Source organism: Vulpes vulpes, chromosome 4, assembly GCF_048418805.1.
Source record: "Vulpes vulpes isolate BD-2025 chromosome 4, VulVul3, whole genome shotgun sequence".
Classification (NCBI taxonomy): domain Eukaryota; kingdom Metazoa; phylum Chordata; class Mammalia; order Carnivora; family Canidae; genus Vulpes; species Vulpes vulpes.
The window spans coordinates 125,571,244-125,587,245 of NC_132783.1; the positions used below are offsets into that span (position 1 = coordinate 125,571,244).

A 16,002-nucleotide genomic window follows, 5' to 3' on the forward strand; every position below is an offset into this window, starting at 1 on the left:
GAGACACAGGCAGAGGGAGAAGCAGGCTCCATGCACCGGGAACCCGACATGGGACTCAATCCCAGGTCTCCAGGATCACCCCCTGGTCAGAAGGCGGTGCTAAACCACTGAGTCACCCGGGCTGCCCAAGGACTACCTCTTTTTTTTTTTTTTTTATGATAGTCACAGAGAAAGAGAGGCAGAGACAGAAGCAGGCAGAGGGAGAAGCAGGCTCCATGCACCGGGAGTCCGACGTGGGATTCGATCCCGGGTCTCCAGGATCGCGCCCTGGGCCAAAGGCAGGCGCCAAACCGCTGCGCCATCCAGGGATCCCCCAAGGACTACCTCTTAATTGTATTTTTCCAATACCGCCTTTTCTCATCTATTGTCCTATCTGCCAAATCTCAGGGCTGTCTTTGAGGCCAGCAAGGTGGCAGCTGCTCCAGTTAATGACCAGGATCACTCACTGATAGTCCCTATCCAAAGGTGATTTTTGGTTGTTCCTGCTGCTCAAACCCAGAGTGTCATGGACCCCAGATAAGACCTCCATTGAGCTACACACTGACCCTAAATTGCATCCCTTTCCAACAGCTGTCCAGTTCCCCTACACACACACACACACACACACACACACACACACTCACACAAAAAGATGCTGGCATTTGTGTACAGTTTTATTGAAAAAAGAACAAAAATTTTATAAAGACAACAAAGACAAAAACTTCTTACATCATTACTGAGCAAATTGGAGATATCTTAATTGAGCCATAATTTTTTAAGAGGAAGATCCAATAAGAAGAATAATAGAGCTTTTATTGAGAATATTTTTAAAGAAGATGCAATCAAGATTTCCAAGCTGAGATCTCAAAGTTCCTGTTTGTCAAATGACAGGTGGCAGCTGCCCACAAGCAGGAAGACAAGGAGGAGTCAACCCACTCCAAGCAGATGGAGGAATCTTGGCAGTGTCTTCTTCTAGCTGGCCCCAGAGGAAGGAGGTGCTCATAAGGTCCCGGTTCTGAGGACTCTCTCAAGCTGTCTGTAGACCAGCTGGAGCAGGTTGGCCAGGAAAGTATACCTGGAAGTGAGTCTGTCGGATTCCTGTGCTTTGCCAACTCTCCAGGTAGTGATTTGAGGTCCATGGGAGTTGGAGTCATCTGTCTGGTTTTGTCATGTCTGTCCTCTCTTCCAGTGTTCCGGGCACTCTACAAATGTTCCTGTGTGGGCACCAGTGTGGCAGCTTGCAGAAACTGGAAAGCATTCCAGTTGAAATGCTGGCTCTCCCAAGAACATGTACACAGAACTGGACACTGTTGTAAGTTGCTTGCTTTCACCATTGCCACTGTGGAGAGGACAATTCACCAGAGTGGAAATAGGGATTGTAAGCAAGCATGCCAATTCTGGAATCGCAGCCCATAACGTCCACATTTTCCAGGCTTGGTGATGTGGTGTTCCTGTGTCCAGGCCACAACTGCCTTCCACTTCACCTCAGTGCTCTGACAGCAGGTCACCTCGCTTGTGGCCACTGGGAATTGGGGTTCTCCATAGCTAGAGGCTGAAGGGACACTGGCTGGGATTTCTTTTTTTTTTTTTTTTTTAATAAAGATTTTACTTATTTATTCATGAGAAACACAGAGAGAGAGGAGCAGAGACACAGGCAGAGGGAGAAGCAGGCTCCATGCAGGGAGCCCGACGTGGGACTCGATCCCGGGACCCCAGGATCACACCGTGGGACAAAGGTGGCGCTAAACCGCTGAGCCACCCATGCTCCCTTGGCTGGGATTTCCTCAGTGCCCAAGGCAGATAGCTGCTCTGGGCCCTGGGATACATAGTCAGGTAGACGAGTCCGGGGCAGTGGAAATTCAGAAATTCAGCAGGCGTAGCAGGGGAACAAGATCTATACAACTCTAATTTTCAACAATTACAATCCCAGAGACACACGGGATCCAGTTCCTGTTGTTGAATTTCTTTCAACAACAGCCCTTTTATGGTGCTGTTTTTTCTTTTCCTCATTCTATTGTTTTCTGTCAGCCTTTCTCCGTCATATTCTGAAACTGTTCTATACCTGAATCATTTCCTCTCTCATCTCAATTTTTTTCCCTGAGATTTTCTTTTCTTTGCAATTTCTAGTTCTTGCGCCTGGATTCCCATGCTTCACTGTCTTCCGAGCTCATGTCCTCTTTGATCTTTCCCATCCTTGTCCACACTTGATTCTGTTGGGCCCTCAAGCCTGGCAGTCCCAGGGCTGATGCAGGGTAAAAGCCACTTGTCCCCTATGGGACTCATGTCTTTCCATACTGTGGAGGCCAACCTGCCTCCTTGTCGTTAAAAGAAATCTGAATGAGAGGGAGGGGAAGAAGAGCAGACAGAGAGACTTTTGGACAGGAAGGGAGGCCAATCAGATGGGGAAGCTCCCTTTACATCCAAACCACAAAACCACTCCAACTCCTCTCTGACCATCTACTATTTTTTTTTAAGATTTTATTGATTCATAAGAGACCAGAGAGAGAGAGAGAGGCAGAGACACAGGCAGAGGGCTCCAGCAGGAGCCTGATGTGAGACTCTATCCCAGGCCCCAATGATCACGACCTGAGCCAAGTCAGACACTCAACCACTGAGCCACTCAGGCGCCCCTGACCACCTACTTCCATTCTCTGATCCCAATGACCGAGTGTGCTTACTCAGTTCTGTAAGGCGGGCAAGGCAAATGTGGCTTTGTCTTAGTTTTTGAAGCAATCGCAAGACTTCAGCTCTTCTACACAGATATCTGTGGTTTACGGTGGTTTGGCTTATGATCTTCTGACTTTATGGTGGTGCTAAAGTGATACACATTCCATAGCGATTGTACTTTGAGGTATGAATTTGAATTTTTTCCCCAGGCTAGTGATACATGGTACGATTCTTTCTTGTGATGCTGGGCAGTGACCCCCACAGCTCCCATGATCACGAGGGTCAGGAACCCATGTGCTTCCAACCATTCTGTTCTCATACGTGTTTGCACACAAGCATTCTGTTTTTCACTTTCAGTATAGCATTCAATAAATTATGTGAGAGGGTCAACACTTTGTTATAAAAGAGGCTTTGTGTTAGATGATTTTGCCCAACTGTAGCCTAATGGAAGTGTTCTGAGCACAGTGAAGGTAGGCCTGGCTCCACTGTGATGTTCAGTAGGTTAGACGTATAAAATGCGTTTTCATCTTCTGGTATTTTCAACTTATGATGAGTTTATTGGGACCTAACCTCATCATAGTCAAGAATGGTTTGTGTTGAAATGTAGAACTGTCTGTGCAAAAGGAGAAATGTCCCCATCGGAAGACTAAATTAATGCCAGCGCCCATTTTCTGGGTCTTGATTTCTAACATCTGAGGGGACAGAAAAATTTAAAAGACAAACGTGTCCTTACTACAAGCTTTTTCACATCTCCCAGCCCAGCCATTTTCATGTAGTGTGCAGGCTGCAGGACTGAAGAAGTAGAAATCTTTCTCTTAGGACACCAACAGGAAAGAGTAACTCTCTGCAGCACCTAAGACTCCGAGGCCACAGCCTCACCACGCCAAATGGCTGCACTCAGGAGCCTTCACGTTTGCTGGATCTTTACTAGAGTCCATATGGATATTGGTACAAGGCAGCTCCCAAGAGAAGGTGGGAGAGGCGGATTCTGTAGCTGCTAGAATTGTCTGACCCGGGGCTGATGCCCTGGAACCCCACAGCTGTCAATTCAGATACCACAAGGCTTAAGATCTTCCTTTTTCTATTTATCCCCCTAAACTTAACCTGTACCTTCCCCCTTGCTAGTGCATCCTCCAAAACCTTCAAGGAACGCTGACATCTGCTCTCCGCACTCAGCTGGAGGGTCACACTCAGCTTCAAGGGAGACAGACCCCTGACCAGGTGTCCTCTGCTGTTCCCTCCCTCGCCAATAATACCTCTGACTTCGGAAAAGTGTTCTAGTTCACCTCCAGCTCTTCCTGCCCCAAGGCCACCTGTATTCCTATTGAGCCTGATGCCACCCTCTGAGAGGGAAGCCCACCCTGGAAAGTAGGAAGGAGGGTTCAATTGCTGTATACATATGCGGTAAGAGAACCCTGACGACTATAAGTAGAGGTGAAGGTCCTTGGCATATCATAGATCCCATTAAGAGCGTTTTTCTCCTAACTTAAAAGAATCTGTAAGTCATCCAGGAGAGGAAAAATAAGGAACGTTCTGTATTGCAGGAAGAACTTCCAGGGGCGGGTCGCAGGCTCCTCGCAGGGCCCGGGCCAAGGTGCTGGAAGTCCCTGGGTCGCGGTGCCCGCAGCTCCGTGGCCGTCCGGGCCTGGACGAGCGCCCTCGGCCGCACCGCGGAGCCCGTCCCCGCAGGCCTGGGGGCGCCGGCAGGAGGGCGGCTGAGCCCCCGGCAGTGCCCGGGCGCCCGGGGCAGGAGCGGCTCTGGACCTGCGCCCCGCGAGGCAGCTCCCCCAGCCGGGGCGGGCGGCCCGGGGCAGGGCGGGGGGCACCCGGCTCAGGTCGGGGCGCTGCTCTGGGGGGCGGGGTGTGCGAAGGACCGTCCCAGTCCCGGGGGCGGATCCTATTTGCCTTGCAAAGTGCCTCAGAGCCCCGTAGGATTAAGGAGAAAATTGCGTATTCTGGAGCCGCTGCTGAAGTTGGGTTTTGATGATTGAATCAGGCCGAGGACTGGCTGGTGGGTGGGGAGGTTGGTCCAGTGTTGCCATCTCCACCCGACATAGACGGTTGCAGACAAGCCTGGACGAGTCACACTTACTAAACCAATTCTCTTCCCTTAACAGAGGCAGTGCCTGGCAGTGGAGACGAGACTCCGGTGAAGCCGGATCATAGTCGGAGATCGCAGAGCTCGTTCTCGTTAGCGATGGACTGAGAACCAGGGCCTTACGCACGTGCATCAGGTAAGGAGTGAGCAGAGGAGAGTAGGTAGGGTAGGGAAAAGGGGCCTCATACCTACTTAGAGTTGTAATTTTTCTATTTTTGTCTACACTAAACTACCTGAAAGGGACATCCAAAAGCTATGATTTTCATACCTCGTGGGCAAATGGGTTGACTTAAAGTCACACATTTTCAATAGTGTTTTTGCTGAACCGTATCCATTTTAATGCAATCATGTGCATTATAAGCTATTTCCCTTATTTGCTTTCCCTTCTTCCTCTGCATACTATTTTACTTTAAATGTGTATTTTCCTATCAGCCAGTCTTGTAACATGTGATTTATTTTTCCATGTGCTTCTATTTTCAATTCATGTAAAAACTATTAGATTGTAGGTTATTTATCATTTTGCACTCATTTGCCAATTCCTAGGATCTTTACATGGACTTTGATCTATTGCTTCCCAGTCTGGTGTATTAGCCTCTGATGAGTCTCTGCCACTCCTTACCCATCTGCTGTCCCCAGTGGACACTCAGATTGCCACTCGGTCACCATCACCACCTATACTAGTCCCTTACAGACCTGTGAGAGAATTTCTCTAGGCTATGAACTGGTGAGCAGAATTGTGCCATAGCAAGTATATAAACCTAATTTTCCTGAGTTCTTACAGATTGTACGTTAGCAGGAAAGCAGCATTTACCTTCTGACAGTGCATGAAGATTATTCCATGCACACATTCCTCACAAGCCGTTGGAGAGGCCTAGCGGGCATTGGAACACTCACTAGGGGTGGCGATTAGCTGTGGTGGTGGCCACCTGATTCAGTCTGTTCTGACTGCTGCCAGGATCTGTCTTGGTGTGTCAGTCTGCACTGTGCTTTGAGACCCATTCTCTGATGTTCAATAGAAAAATCTCTGTTCACCTTTCTGTTGGATTTGAAGCTATCTTAATTTGCTCAAACCCTTTATGCTTAAACTATTGTTTCTGTCACAAAAAAAGACAAAAAGCACAAAAACCAAAAGCCCCAAATGCAAAAACACCAAAACCAGAAAAAGAAACAACAGTGACTGCACATTCAACTTCATACTTTAGCTTATTGTAATCTCTTTTCTTTGTAGCAACCTGGGTAGAATGAATCTAGATTTTTCCTCATAAAATAATTAAGTATTTTAAGGATTTTTTTCTAGTTTCAGGATATTTCAAGATTTTTATTTTCAAGTAATTTCTACACCAAACATGGGCTTGAACTTACGACCACGAGATCAAGAGTAGCATGCTGTACCAACTGATCCAGCCAGGTGTCCCTATTTCAAGAATGTTAGTTTGCTATTGTCCAGGATTTTTAGATGAGAAAAAGGGTAAATATAAAAGAAAAAGCAAATTCCCCTTGTCACATCTTGAAATTTTACATTTTTCCTTATAAGCCCTTCCATCAAGAATTTTTTAAATAAAGACATTTTGATCATTTACATGTGTGTTAGTTTCATTCACACAGGAATCTTGGGGCAGGAGCCAGGAGGGCTGCTTTCCAGGACCTCTTTTGATCCTGATGGGATGTCTACAGATCCAGATCACACACTGATTGGAGCCCAGCTCTATGGTTGGGGCAGGGAAGGTGGGTAGAGTAGAACCGCAGAGAAACTAAAGATGTAGGAACTGTTCCTTGGCTAAACTCAGAAGAATTGTTCAAGCAGAAAGATATCCTACTTAACCAGATTCTCAGATCCCTGCCTCATTGTATATCCACTCCCCGACTCACCCAGATTTTAAGGCTGACTTTGTATGAAGCTAAAATTGGCACTCCTTTGTCCCTGGTCAGCTTGAACACTTCTTACCCAACCCTGCCCAGGACCAAAGAAGAGGAGAGCTCTAAATTCCTACAGCTAGTAGGTCCCAAGGGTAGCTCAGGATCAGAGCTTTGTCCCCGGCCTTTCACCCTTCACCCTTCTCCTTTCTCCAGCTCCATACCTTTATTCAGAGTACTAATGGGAGAGAAAAAGGACTTCCTCACATATGCACCCTCCCTCCCCTCTCTTTCCTCTTGTAATTCTGTCTACTATTGAGAAAGGGCACAAAACATTTATGAAAGGCCTCTAAAAACACATTTATTGTCTTATTAGGGACTAAATGAAGAGACAAGTTCCCAGGCTGATCCTTCAGCTTTCCTAAGGCCATATGGTCCTAAGGCCTCATGGTTCAAAAGTAGCATGTATCCAGGGTGGAGTAGGGGAGGACAGCATCATTCTGGAGGTCTCCACCACTACAGATCTCCATCTCTGGGGGGTGTGTCCAGAGCTGGACGGATGTGGCTAAGAGCCAGCCATGGCAGGTAGCTGTCTGATGTTCTGTAGTACCCTGTTCTCTGGAGGCTGTCTGACTCCTTTTGGCTCGTGGATGATGGCTCCTATGCAGACAGGTCTAAGTCTGGCTCCAAAGTGTTCTGGGCTCCAGATGAGTGGCTGTGTTGAGGGCAGGTGTGGTTCAGTAGCCCACACAGACTAGAAAGTAGTTCCCAGTTGAAATATATACTGTCCCACCAGGGCTCCCCCAGCTTAGGGTAGAAAGGGAGAGGCCATGGCCCCAAATCTTTTGAGCTCAGAGGCAAAGGCAGTGGGGGTTCTAGCACCACCTCTGCAGATTCCCAAGCCTTCTTCACACAGTGGCAAAAAGGCTGGTCCATGACTTCCACCTCTGGATCTGGAGAAATGGAGTGTCTAGACGGAGAGAAGAGGCAAAGGACTGAGCTTAGCATGGGGCTTTTTTTTTTTCGAGGACATGATTGCTACATTTAATTCAATGGTTATACCCAATCCTGTCTTGTAAAACCAAAACACCCCTATCAAAACTACATTGTGATGTGAGTACAGGTTTCTCATTTTTGATACAGCTCTAGAAAAAAGTTGGCACCAAATACACATTAAAAGAAGTTTTAAGGCTTAATTAAAATACGGACTAAGGATTCCAAAATGCAGCTTAGAAGTTGAGAATAGGATGCTGAGTTAATGAACCTTCCAAATACAGGCAGTCCCCGGTGTATCGAGCATTTCCCGAATATAAATGGGCTCACAGGAGTAGGAAGTCCTCTCCTGCTTCTCTCAGTGACCAGGCTACCAGGCACCTAAACCCACTTCTACAGCTCCAGGGAGGGAAGGGTGGGGAGAGCAGGAAGGGAGGGCACCCGTCTATACTTTGCAGAGACTCCTGCTCAGTTCCCCTGTGCCTCCATCCCTACTTCTAGCATGGGACTTCATATACTGTTTGGTCTCTTGTGCAGTCCCAAATTACAGTGCATTAGGTAGGGTGGTGACATTACTTTGAGACAAATTGTTTCAGAAGGCTGAGTCTGATGATGTTAAGTCAAAAGTAGAATCATATTGATCCCAATAAAATTGAACTGGTATCAGTGATTAATAGGGTTAAAGTTAAAAACAAGAAAGGTCACAAATGGGGTTACTCTGTGTGAAAAACCAGATACATTCTGTGTCCTTTACATATGTGATATTGGATATTCTCATCATCACCTGAAATTAGAGCACAGGCTTTGCTAGAGTGGAGGTGAAAACCTGGGTCTCCAGAGAGATTTCTGTAGGGGTACTGGTTTAGAGAGGCGGTGAGGACCAAAGTGATTCATCAATTCTCCGGTCTTGATTTGGACTCTCAACTTCCTGCTTTGGTCCTCTACTTCTGGATTCCTAAATGACAACCGAGAAGAGAGAGAGAAAAAAGAGCTTTAGATATCAAAAGGTTACATGTTTTGGGTTCCAATTCTTATTTCAACCTTTACCAAGTGTATATAATTATTAAACTAAGTTGCTTTTTAAAAAGATTTTATTTATTCTTGAGAGACACAGAGAGAGAAAGAGGCAGAGACACAGGCAGAGGGAGAAGCAGGCTCCATGCAGGGAGCCCGATGCGGGACTTGATCCCGGGTCTCCAGGATCAGGCCCTGGGCCAAAGGCAGGCCCTAAACTGCTCAGCCACCTAGGGATTCCCCTGCCAGTTGCTTTTTTTAAACTGTGAAGGGAGGACAAAAAAATACTGATTTCAAAAGGCAGCTGTGAGGATTTAATAAAATATAGGTAAGGTGACAGTTCCTGACACACAACTAATAACCTTTGTAAAGGCATAATCATTATTATTTGATCAAAGATATGATGGTAGAAGTCCATGGTTCTGTCATGGTTTTTGTGTGTGTGCATGTGTTTTTTTGAGATTCACTTGAGAGAGAGAGAGGAGAGAGAGAAAAGGAGAGAGAGAAAGAAAGAGAAAGAGAGAAAGAAAGAGAGAGAAAGAAAGAGAAAGAAAGAGAGAAAAAGAGAGAGAGAGAGAGAGAGAGAGAGAGAGAGAGAGAGAGAGAGCGCACACGCACATAGGGAGGAGGAGGAGCAGGAGAGAAGCAGCCGCCCCTGAGCGCTGAGCCCAGGTGGGGCTCGATTCCCACCACCCTGAGATCATGACCTGAGCTGAAATCAAGACTCCTGTGCTTAACCGGTTGAGGCCCTGAGGTGCCCCCAATTATAGTTCTTTATTCCCATAAAACAAATGGAAACGTGGCTTTTAAGAAACATCTCTCACGTGAGTAATTTTTACATTCTTGGATTCTGGAGTAAAATCATAGCCACTATACACTATTCTCTGTTCTGCATTTTGCGTGATCCAAGGTTCTTCTTCAAGGTCATCAACCTTGCATCCTCACTCCAGTCGGCATGTGCCCAGAGACTGCCCCTTGCCAGGTGCTGTGAAAGGGGCCGCATATACAAAGACAGTGAAGACCCGTCTTCCCTTTCCCGCCTGAAGCAGGTGCAAGAGCTTGCAGCCCCAGGACTTGAGCCTGGAAGGGATTTGCTCCCTTGGGGACCCGGTCTCTAAAAAGCAATGAGCAGACGGGCTCCCCAGCCAGCCTCCCTTGCAAGGTCTGCCCTGTGCCAGGCCGGCGGGGGCCCAAGCTAGGTCTGGGTCTGGGTGTGGGTGTGGGAGGGCGAGGCAGCCCCGGGGGGCCAGCAGCAGGGCCCGGGGCAGGCAGGGGGCTGCGGGGCGGTCGTGCACCCAGGGTGATTCCCGCAGCCTGCTTGGGTTGGGCTGTCTCCCACTACCATCCATCGCTTTTTGAGGTCTCCCCCGCCCACTGGGTGCCCGCGCCCGGAGCCCCTCCGCAGCGCCCCGCGGGGCCCCCTCTCCTGTTGCGGGGGAGCTGGGCCCTGGGTGCACCGCCACCCGGGGCCTCAGCCCGGGGTTCCCTTCCCGGCCCCTCCTTTTCTACCCATTTAGAGTCTTGGGAATTAAATCATCCACTTCGGGTCAGTAATAAGGCAACAGGATTGACTTTCAGGGGTTTTAGAGATGGTGAGGGAATGTATTGCAAGGAAATTTTAAACCCCGCCCCCACAGTAACAGTTATTTCACTAATTTATTCGTTTAGCTGTGAAGCACACAAAAAAAAGAGAGCCAAAAAAAAAAAAAAAAACCCTCAGTAAACCGTGAAAATGCAAGTCCCTTGCACCCACCTTTGGTCTTCCAGGTTAAGCCCTGACACGCGTTTCAAATATAAGTCTGCATGGGTTTCACACCTAAAAGTGTGCTTAAAATAAGACTAGTGGCCCAAGGGAGCAGCATTACCAGCTAATGAAAAGAAACAAGACACCCGCATTAAAAGCCAGCAGGCAGCTACTAGGCATTAGAGAACAAAGTTGAAACCTAACACAAGAATAGAGAGCCAAAGAGAGTGGATTCTAAGTGTTTTCAACACACACACACACACACACACACACACACACGGAAGTAACTGTGTGAAGTGATTGATGTTAATTTGATTGTGCTAATCATTTCCCATAGATTAAATCATTACTTTGTACATCAAAAAAAATTTAAAGATAAAGAAGAATGGAGTATAGAAAGGAGTTTAAACCAAAGAGAAAGTTCCTCCAGATGAGAGAAACGTTTCTACCCTGTTCTCCCTCCTATGGCCCAGTACTTTCCAGCAACACCATTAATTATATCTTTCATCCCACTATGCACCCACATAGTCACAATAACAATTCCAACACCATAATGTGATTACCAACAATCATCATAATTTTTGAGTTCTGTAAAGTCTTTGGTCTATCCCATTAGAGAGAAATAATATTACTGTCTTTTAAAGTCACTTGAAATCGTTCCTGGTGTGGTTATAACTCATATTTGTTACACATTTAGGACCTCTGTTGTTCATTTTGGTTTCAATTCTTAAAGAATTATTCTATGTTTTTTAAAGTATTTAAAGTTTTCCCAAACCAAATCTACAAATTACATTCAGAGGTGTTTAGCTTCTCTTCAGCATCCTCCACTCTGTTCTATTCACATAGAGCAGGGTAGGGAGGAAGGGGGAAAAGGAGAGGGGAGGAAGAGGGAGGGGAGAGACTGAGAATATTCATTTCCTTGCTTTTCTTCACTTCATATTTCCAGCACTAGCTTCTCCCTTGGCTGCAATCCTTTCCCCATCTTCAGGATTCCATAAGGGAGTTCTCACTACGTTTTGTTAGCAAAGGACATAATTTGTGATGGACAATTGAGATTTCTCCCTCCCCACCTGTCTTACTGATTTAGAATGAGAAAATTGGAGGGGTAAAGGCAGACAGTGGAACGGGAGAAAAGGGACTCCCATTCAAGAATGAGGAACTTAATTTTGATTAATAGTTAAAAGCATCCAGATAGGGATGCCTGGGTGGCTCAGCAGTTGAGTGTCTGCCTGTGGCTCAGGGCATCATCCTGGGGTCCTGGGATCGAGTCCCACATCGGGCTCCTTGTGTGGACCCTGCTTATGTTTCTGCTTCTCTGTCTCTCAAGAAAAAATAAAATCTTAAAAAAAAATAAAAGCATCCAGATAAATGGATTCTACTTTTCTGGTTTCCTACTATTTGATGCAAAGAGATCAGCTCTCTTGATCTCTCAAAATAATAATAAGCAATGAGAGATCAACGGTAGGAAACCAGAAAAGTAGAATCCATTTATCTGGATGCTTTTAACTATTAATCAAAAGTTTCTGAAAAGAGGTTTTAGAAAATAGGGAAATATATTTAAAACCGAGGCTAGGGTGTCCATCAAAAGATGAATGGATAAAGAAGATGTGGTCTATGTATACAAGGGAATATTACTCAGCCATTAGAAATGACAAATACCCACCATTTGCTTCGATGTGGAGGGACCTGGAGGGTATTATGCTGAGTGAAATAAGTCAATCAGAGAAGGACAAACATCATATGGTCTCATTCATTTGGGGAATATAAAAAAATAGTGAAAGGGAATAAAGGGGAAAGGAGAGCAAATGAGTGAAAATATCAGTGAGGGTGACAAAACATGAGAGACTCCTAACTTTGGGAAATGAACAAGGGGTAGTGGAAGGGGAGGTGGGTGGGGGGTTGGGGTGACTGGGTGATGAGCACTGGGTGATATATATTGACAAATTGAACTCCAATTAAAAAAAAAAACCTGGCTAGGGTGGAAGGTAATGATGATTCATAAAATATGTTTATTATTAATCACTCTACAGATGACTTAACCTAAAACATCTCTACTGAGATTTAAAAAGTTTTCACTGCCTTAAAAAAAACTCCTTATTCTCCAACATCATTAAAACCTTGGAGTGCGTTCAGAAATTTCAGACAGCAGGCTGACTGTTGTCTCTGCCCTAGTGTCCTGAAGACGAGTGTTTCTGACCAGTTCCCAGAAGCATGCAGAGCTCTGCTTATACCTAGATATTATCCACTTCCCAATGCCCAACCACCACGCTCCAAACACATCTTCATACCTCCCCTGGCAAAGATCTTTCCTTCTCTTCTTTGCGCTGGCAAGTCAGTGCTGCTGCAATCGCCAATAGGTTTGACTTAGTTTGTTGTTCATGGAAAGCAGAACAAAAAAAGCTCTTTCCCCCTCCTCCTCCCACCCTTCCCTCCCAGCGGAGCCAGAGGTAAGCTAGGATTTATAGTTTAACTTGCTACTGAATGTGTGGTCAGCCGACAGCACTAGCATCACCTGGGAGCTTGCTTCGAAGTGTAGTCTCCCAGGCTCCACCCCAGACCTACTGAATCTGAATCTCATCCGTGGCAGGTGATTTGTGTTCACATCCGAGGTGAGAAACACTCCTCAAAATTCTGGGATTTTGGGTTCCCAAAATTCTGGGTTCTGGGAGTTTGGGAACCAGCTCCTTGTAAGAGGTCTGGGGGACACGGGCTCAATGTGGTCGTCAGATCCTCGATCACAGGCTTTGGAACACAGATGGCACGCTTGCTGCTCAGCCTGGAATCACTGTTCCTGGGAGAGGTCGGGGCTGCTTCCTGCAAAACAGCTGCCAAACTGACCCCATGATTCCAAACTAGAGGAAGCAAGAGTCATTTCTTGGTAATCTCTAGGAGGTAACCTCCAGGCTGTGGCCTGAAGTACTGCAGTGCCTCTCTCTCCAAATGTGAGGACAGTTATTTTTGTTATTGGGAATTATTGTGGGACTACTAGTCCATGATACTTTATTACACTAATTAATATTGTTTGATTCTTGTTGGGCAGATTGAACTAGAGGTTGAATCTAGAGGCAGTTGGCAAGATCCTTCTGAGTGTCTAAAATTGATTTTTTTTTAGTATGAATGAACATTGAATTTTCTTTTTAAAAATATTTTATTTCCTTGAGAGAGAGAACTCAACAGAGGAGGGACAGAGGAAGAAGCAGAGTCCCCGCTGAGCAGAAAAACCTGGCCATGACCCTAAGATCATGACCTTAGCCTAAGGCAGACCCTTAACCCACTGAGCCATTGAGGTGCTCCTGACTTTTGAATTTTCAATCAAATGATTTTTCTATGTCTATTGAGAAGATCATAAGATTTTTTTTCTTTTATTCTTTCAATGCATGGAGTAGCATTCCTCAACCTATTCCTTGGTGCCCAGTTTGGTCTCCATATTTTTCTTTTTTATGCATATTTCTGGTTTCAGTTTCCTAAAGAGAAGCTGAAGGGACTCCATAAAAATCTGCTGTTTGCCTCTTTTCCTGCTTCTATTCTTGCCAGGACCAGCACCCCCACCTTACATATGCTTTATAATACAAATAGTGTATGTCTTCCTTGTCAGGGACAAGGAGTTGAATGATTTCTTTGGAGCCTTCCAGCACAACAGATAACACCTAAGGAAGGACCAGGCAAGAAAGAGCAGATGGAGCCAATATGTGTGTATTCCAGATTACTGGCGCTAGGCTTCTTAACACAGGACCCCCTGGCTCCAAGGAATAAATGACTCATGGAGGACACCTGGACTCCCGTCCTTGTGCTAACTGGTTCCTAAATGCCTGAAGGACACGTATATCAGACCACAATCCTCTAGAAGTACCCCAGACCCCAATCCTTTCTGTGCTGAGTCTCCTAGATACTGTCTGTACCTGTACTCTCTCTACACCTTCCACAAACTCTGCTCTCACTCCTGCTGGCTCAAGTGTGATTTCTATCCTGTGTGAAGCCAAGGATCCTCTTGGCTAGTCCTGCAGGGACCCCTTCTGGTCCTCAGACTCAACCAGCCTATATCACTATTACTTTGTTTAGAATATTTGTATTACTGTTCATAACTGAGATTGGCCAGTTTTCCTTTTTTGCTATATCTTTTTCAGGGTTTGTATCAAAGTTACTATAGCTTCACAAAATGAGGAGGGAAATGTTCTCTTTCTCCGCTCTCTGGAAGTTTGTGCAAGTATAGAGTTATTTCTTCCTTTAAAAAGCTGGCTTCTCAGAGGGATGATGTTGAAGTCAATCAATCCTGGTAAACAGCCGGACTTGGTTGGACTCCAGCCCCAGATCTTGCCAGGGTAGGGGTGGATACATTCTGAACCATGAATGTCAACATGGCTAAATCTGTAATGTGAAGAGATATCCAGAACCATGGTCTTGTAATATACTTTGTGACTTAAATAGAATCATTGCACAGTGAATTCAAATTATTTTTTTCAGTGAACTTATTTTTCTACCAACAAGAATCCATCACAATGTAATTTCACTGATACAAAGAAACAAACTCAAATTTATCATAAAATTTTGAAGGTATTATACCTGGAAATATAATACAATTTAATATTGTTTTCTTGAATAGTTTGTTTTTTTCATAATCATAACATTAAAAAGTAATGATTTTTAAAACCAAGCCCCATAAACCTCTCCCTAATCTTCTTCACTTTAGCCTGGGTGCCAAATATTTCCTTCATTGTGTGCCAGGATATAAAAACACTGAGAAGTGTTGTGTGAGGTTATACTACAACTTAGTTACAAACTATATTTCTATTACATATTTTTCAAAACTGCTCATATAATTGTAACTTTTCTGACTTAGGAAAACAACTGCCTCATCCATTTCCATTTTTATGAAAAAATGGAATCTCTGCAAGGATGAATGTGTGTTTACAACTAGTAATGCTTTCTGTGGTCACTGCACTATTACTGAGTACAAACTATTATGTGACTTTAGACCACAGAAGCATTTTAAAAATACTGGAATTAGTAATTTTAAGAGACTTTACTGCTGGCTAGAAGTCCCAGTCAACGTTTAGCTCTCCTACCACACCTCTGGTGGCTCCAGGTGCTGAGATATGCAGCCCGACAAGAAGAGCTGAAATAATCAAGACAAATTTGAAACATTTCCTCTGAACTCAGATAAAGTCAGAAGGAGCATGTGAGTCCTAACTGGGCCACAGATTCACCAGAACATTTCCTCTCTCTTTCTCTTTCCTTTTCATTGGTCCCATATTCACCCTCTCTAGGATATATTCTGCCTACCCTTGCCAGGTGACTCCTTTCCTCAGTGCAATTTCTTCTTTTTAAAAAAGATTTTATTTATTTATTTGAGAGGGAGGGAGAGAAAGAGAGAGAGATCACTGGAGTGAGCACAGGAGCATGGTGGGGGATAGAGGGTAAAGTAGACTCTCCATTGAACAGGGAGCCAGACTCTGTTCCATCCCAGGACCCTGAGATCTTGACCTGAGCCCAAGGGAGATGCTTAACTGACTGAACCACCCAGGTGCCCCCCAGTGCAATTTCTTCTTAACAACTAAAGAATAGTCAATAACGTAAGCAAGGAGGTCTCCACTTCATCTCCTCTGGAACTGCAAGTAGAAGAGCCCCCAAATAGGCAGGTGGTTAATCTAGTAAG

General features: G+C 45.3%; 1 long non-coding RNA gene across 1 annotated transcript; it reads left to right on the plus strand.

The window, feature by feature from the left end:
* The first annotated feature begins 4,587 nt into the window (after positions 1 to 4,587).
* On the plus strand, positions 4,588 to 6,286 carry LOC140598468 (uncharacterized). Its single transcript, XR_012000893.1, has 3 exons — positions 4,588 to 4,657; positions 4,764 to 4,880; positions 6,042 to 6,286. It is a non-coding gene; the product is annotated as an uncharacterized lncRNA (long non-coding RNA).
* Positions 6,287 to 16,002: the final 9,716 nt, after the last annotated feature.